Here is a 6,232-nt window from a genome sequence, read left to right on the forward strand (position 1 = left end):
GGTGAGGAAAAATGCAGTAGAGGATACTCCTTGGAAAAGGGTGACAGTTAGGAGAAGAAGAACTAGACGCCACTCTGCACCAGTGGAAGCAGTGGAGCTGTGGAACCAATTCCAGGTACTTGCGGATGAGACTGGAGGACAGCCTGCAGAGGAAGAATCAGAGGGGAACCTACATGAGAGTGAGCAAGAGGCTGAAGGTCCGTCAAACAGAGGCGATGAAACCCAGGCCTACAACAAGAAGAAGAGTGGTAGTAGTGGGAGACTCCTTGCTGCGTGGGATCGAGACCCAAGTATGTCACGAAGACCCATGGACTCACCAGGTATGTTGTCTCCTGGGAGGACGAATTAGAGACGTGACTGAAAGGTTGCCTGCACTCATAAAGCCCACTGACAGGTATCCCTTTCTTCTCATCCATGTGGGAACAAATGATACCGCCAAGCGGAGCTACGAAGAGATCACGTCAGACTTTGAAGCTTTGGGAAGGAAACTCAAGAACTTTGGAGCCCAGATAGTTTTCTCATCCATCCTTCCAGTAGTTAAAGGGATAGAAAGGGAACGAAAAATACTCCGGGTGAATGACTGGCTACGAAGGTGGTGCCGACGTGAGAGATTTGGATCCCGGGACCACGGGCTATACTTCCTGGAAGATGGGCTGTTGGCAAGGGACGAGTTGCACCTCACAAAGGATGGGAAGAATGTGTTTGGCCACAGCATGAAGAACTTCATCAGGAGGGCTTTAAACTGAATCCTATGGGGAAGGGAGATGTAATGTTGGGGTTAACAATGGACGTAGGCGCATGCACTGCAACGGAGAGAACAGCTCTGATAGCGCCCAATAATAGTCTTCAGACACATGTAGGAAGAAAGCCAGACTACGAAGCACATGGTCTTCGATGTCTATATACTAATGCCCAGAGTATGGGAAACAAACAGAATGAACTTGAACTCTTAATACAGGAGGGAAACTGAGTTATACCTATCACCTGACTTGATAGGTATAACTGAGACTTGGTGGGATGACTCTCATGACTGGAATTCAGCAATTGAAGGATATAACTTGTTCAAAAAGAACAGGAGGAACAGAAAGGGAGGTGGGGTTGCACTGTATGTGAAAAATACATATCTCTGCACAGAAATACAGGAGGATGAGCTTGGTAACCCCATCGAGAGCATCTGGATCAAAATAAATGGAACAAAGAATAAAAGGAACCTGGTGGTCAGAGTCTACTACCAGCAACCCAACCAAGGAGAAGACGAGGATGAAACTTTTGAAAAGCAAATAGCCAATGTTTTAAGGAAGCATGATGTAGTAGTAATGAGGGACTTCAATTTCCCCGATAGTTGTTGGGAGACACATTCTGCAAAACATGGCCCCTCCAGGAAATTCCTGACTTGTGTGGTGGATAACTTCCTCCTACAGAAAGTAGAGGAAGGAACTAGAGGATTGGCTATCCTTGACTTGATCCTAACCAACAGAGATGACTTAGTGGATAAAGAAGCAGTTACAGGAATTCTGGGGGAAAGCGACCATGTTGTACTTGAGTTCTTGGTTCTAAGGGAGGCAAAAGCCGAGTGTAGTCAAACGTGTACCCTGGATTTTAGGAAAGCTGATTTTAAGAAACTCAGAACAATGATCAGTAAGGTCCCATGGCAAGCGACGCTAATGAGAAAAGGAGTCCAAGATGGGTGGGAGCTTTTAAAAAAGGAAATTCTCAAGGCACCATCACAATTCCAACAAGAAGAAAAGGTGGAAGACAACAGAAGAAGCTAATGTGGCTTCACAAAAAGCTTAGGGATTACCTGAAAACAAAAAAGGACACATATAGGAAGTGGAAAGAAGGCCAAGTAACAAAGGAAGAGTACAGGCAGGTAGCACAGAATTGCAGGGATGGCGTCAGGAAGGCTAAAGCTGAGAACGAGCTGAGGTTAGCGAGGGATGCTAAAAACAACAAAAAGGCTTTCTTCAGGTACGTGCATAGTAAAAGGCAGAGGAAAGAAATGGTTGTTCAGCTATTAAATAAGGATGGCAAAACGATAACAGATGACAAAGAAAAGGAAGAGGTGCTCAGTTCCTATTTTGGCTCAGTCTTCTCCCAAAAGAGGGTCTATGACCCCTCTGGCAAAAATGAAATACAGGCTGAAGGGGCAGGATTGCAGCTTGAGATCAATAGGCATATGGTCAAGGAATACCTAATGACTTTGAATGAGTTCAAATATTCCAGGGCTAGATGAACTGCATCCTAGAGTCATAAAGGAACTGGCAGAAGAACTCTCAGAACCGCTGTCTATTCTCTTTGAGAAATCATGGAGGATGGGGGAAGTGCCAGATGACTGGAGGAGGGCTAATGTTGTCCCTATCTTCAAAAAGGGTAAAAAGGAGGAACCTGGGAACTACAGACCAGTCAGTCTGACATCAATGCCTGGGAAAATTCTGGAGCAGATGATAAAGCAATCCATCTGGAAGCACCTTGAAAACAGTGCAGTGATTACTCAAAGCCAACATGGATTTGTCAAAAACAAGTCCTGTGTCAAGGGCTCCTTGGAGGGCTCTCAGTCTAATCCAGTAGCCAAGTCCAGACACAGACAAAGGGATTCTTTTCAAAGCTTTATTCTTCTTTTACAACTTAACAGCTCTACAGGTAGCAACTAGATCTGAGCAGCAGCATCCCTATGCCCTAAGTTAGAACAGTTGGTCCCTGTTTGAAGGGCAATTACTGGCAGACCCCTGAATATAAGGACTAGGGAGAATCCCTCCCCTTTTCCCTTGGATCCTCTGGGCGCAAACATTCCTTGAGCGCGAACCATTTGGCGCCGCTCTCTGCGTCTGCGCTGCGCATCTCCCCCAGTCTGCTATCTGTGCTGAGTCACTCCCTGGACTGCTTTCTAAACTAGGAATGTGGGTGGGAGGAAGCTCCATCAGCTGTTGGTCCTGGGAAAACAGGAGCGCGCTCCTCTCCCGAAGGAGCGACTGCTCTTCCTCAGCATCAGAACTACTCTGGGATTCTATGGGCTCAGTGTCCACCCTGACATCCTGCCAGACAAATCTGATCTCATTTTTTGATCAAGTAACCTCCCTTGTAGACCGTGGGAATGCTGTAGACATCATATACCTCGACTGCAGCAAAGCTTTCGACAAAGTGCCCCATGATATCCTGATGAGCAAACTAGCTCAAAGTGGGCTAGATGAAACAACGATCCGGTGGATCCACAATTGGCTATAGAATCGGACTCCAAGAGTGCTTATTATCAATGGGACCTTCTCAAACTAGGGAGAGGTAACGAGTGGGGTACCGCAGGGCTCCGTCCTGGGCCTAGTGCTCTTCAACGTTTGTATTAATGACTTGGAGGAGGTGCAGGGAATGCTGATCAGATTTGCAGATGACACCAAATTGGGCGGGATAGCTAATACTTTGGAAGACAGAAACAAAATTCAAAGTGTTCTGGATAGACTGAAGCGCTGGGCAGAAAACAACAGAATGACATTTAATAGGGATAAATGCCAAGTTCTGCACCTAGGAAAAAGAAACCAAATGCACAGTTACAAGATGGGGGATATGTGGCTCAACAACACTACAAGCAAGAAAGATCTTGGAATTGTTGTCGATCCCAAGCTGAATATGAGCCAACAATGTGATGTGGCTGCAAAAAAGGCAAATGCTCTTTTGGGCTGCATTAATTGAAGCATACCTTCCAAATCCCGGAAAGTACTAGTTCCCCTCTACTCAGCACTGGTTAGGCCTCATCTGGAGTACTGTGTCCAGTTCTGGGCACCACATTTTAAGAAGGATGCAGACAAACTGGAGAGGGTTCAGAGGAGGGCAACAAAGATGATCAGGGGACTGGAAAGAAAGCCCTATGAAGAGAGACTGAAAGAACTGGGCATGTTTAGCCTTGAGAAGAGAAGACTGAGGGGAGATATGATAACTCTCTTCAAGTACTTGAAAGGTTGTCACAGAGAAGAAGGCCAGGATCTCTTCTTAATCATCCCAGAGTGTAGGACATCCAAGAATGGGCTCAAGTTACAGGAAGCCAGATTCCGGCTGAACATCAGGAAAAACTTCCTGACTGTTAGAGCAATACGACAAGGGAACCAATTCCCTAGGGAGGTAGTGGGCTCTCTGACACTGGAGGCATTCAAGACGAGGCTGGAGTCTGGACAGCCATCTGTCAGGGATGCTCTGACTTGGATTCCTTCATTGAGCAGGGGGTTGGACTCGATGGCCTTGTAGGCCCCTTCCAACCCTACTATGCTATGATTCTATGTGCAAATGTGGCCAGTGTGAGGAAATGTAGGTACATTTTGAAAGCATCGAGTTCTTTTGTCGTTATCCCTTGATATTAGAAAGAGCTGACAGAAGTTGGGCAGAATGTAGGTTCTGTGTTAAAATGACCTAATACATTGGATTTTAAAATATGAAATTCAGATGCAGATCCTCAGCTTTATGTGTGACTGATTCTGCAGTAATGTGTGATGCAGCCTGAACATGCAGCTGATACCTCCCTTCAAAAGCAGGGTGTCGTTGCCCTCTAATCTCTCCCACCCACTCTTACCCTACTTTCTGCTTGCTAAGTGTAAAGAACCCCCAGTAAGCCTTAAAGCAGGGTACAGAACCTTAGCACTGGGGCCTAAATCTAAGCTGCCTGGGATCCCAATTTGGGCCGCTGGGCTTCCTCAGATGGTCACACCCCCTTTCCCGAAGCCACCAATTGTTGGGTGGTTTCCTCACTTTTGTGCAGTTTTCCCCCATATTGAAATGTCTCTCCTAAGGTTTAGTTACTGGCAGTGAAAGCTTTAAGCTACTTTTGCTGGTTTATTTATTACATTTATAGGCAGCATACATAATCCTCTTCCTCTCCATTTTATCCTCACAACAACAACCCTGTGAGGTAGGCTGGGCTGAGAGTCTGTGACTGGCTCAGAGTCACCCAGTGAGCTTCCATGGCTGAGGGGGGACAAGAACCTGGTTCTCCCAGCCCAGCACTCTAACCACTACGCCTCACTTGGCTCTCAATTTTTGTGGTATTTTTGCCTCTTGCCTTTGGCTCCACCCCCTTTAACTGTGTCCTTGTCCACCACTGGAATGCAGCCCCAAGAGCTTCTCTGAAATGTAATTTAGCCCGGAAAGAGGTCCAACACCCCTGCATCCACGGCTGTGTCCACAGCAGTATCCACGGCATCTGCCCCTGAATTTCTTTTTCTTTCTGGGCCACATGGCAACAGCAAGGGGTGCCATTTTGCATTGCTTCAAGTCCTGCAGCTTTGTGGTTCTTCCTCACACTTGTCGGGAATACCTAAAACAGCTGCTGTGACAGAAGTAGTTGGTGAGGGAGGGTAGCTGTTATAAGAGATGAGTCATAGAGTGTCACACACATCAACCAACAGTTAAATAACTGGCAAGTTTCCTTTTGGCTTCCTTGTCTATCACAGAGGAAGCACAATCCAAGCAGCTCTTATCACTTCACATGACTATATGTTTCAGGATCTTTATATTCCTTGCACTAAACTAGGAACCATGAAACATCCTTCCCTCCCCCAACACTCTTCCTTCTTGGCCCTCGCCACCCCCAACTGCTGCTGTGCCAGTGAATTGCTGCTGACTTGGGGGCTGTTCACATGTCATGTTAACCCATGGTGGGTGACTAGCCATGCAGGGTGGGCTGTCGTGCCAGCAGTGAGAATAAAGCCACAATTTTTCTTTAAAACAAGAAAAGGAATGTGTTGAGTTCCCCCTGGGCTCCTAGGAGTGCAATTTTGCATTCAAACAAGGCATGCACTCCCCTCACACCTTGTTTTAAATGGAAGGTGCTACTTTTTTTCCCTCACCACCGATGCTGCCGAAATTCAGCAGCAATTCAGTGGTGGCTATTTTGACAGGGGGTGCATCCCTTGGTGGGTTCCAGGGAGTGGAAATTGATGCATGGGTCCTCGGAAGTCGCCTACCCTAGAAGTTGTTCTAGCCTATTGGTACTACTCTGGCCTCCATGGCCCCTATGGGCTCTTCTGACTTCTCAAGGAGCCTCCTCCCTGCCATAGCATAATAGGAGGGACCATAACTCAGTGGTAGAGTATATCCTTTGCATGCAGAAGGTCCTAATTTCAGTCCCTGTCATGCAGTTAAAAGAATAAGGTAGCAAGTGATAGGAAATACCTCTTCCTGGTAAAGCTGCTTCCAATCAGAGTAGACCAGGGGTGTTGAATTTCAAGCCTACAGGCCAAATTCAGCCTACCTG

This window comes from Heloderma suspectum, chromosome 3 (assembly GCF_057233095.1).
Source record: "Heloderma suspectum isolate Gila_16-S chromosome 3, 16-S_ref, whole genome shotgun sequence".
NCBI lineage: Eukaryota > Metazoa > Chordata > Lepidosauria > Squamata > Helodermatidae > Heloderma > Heloderma suspectum.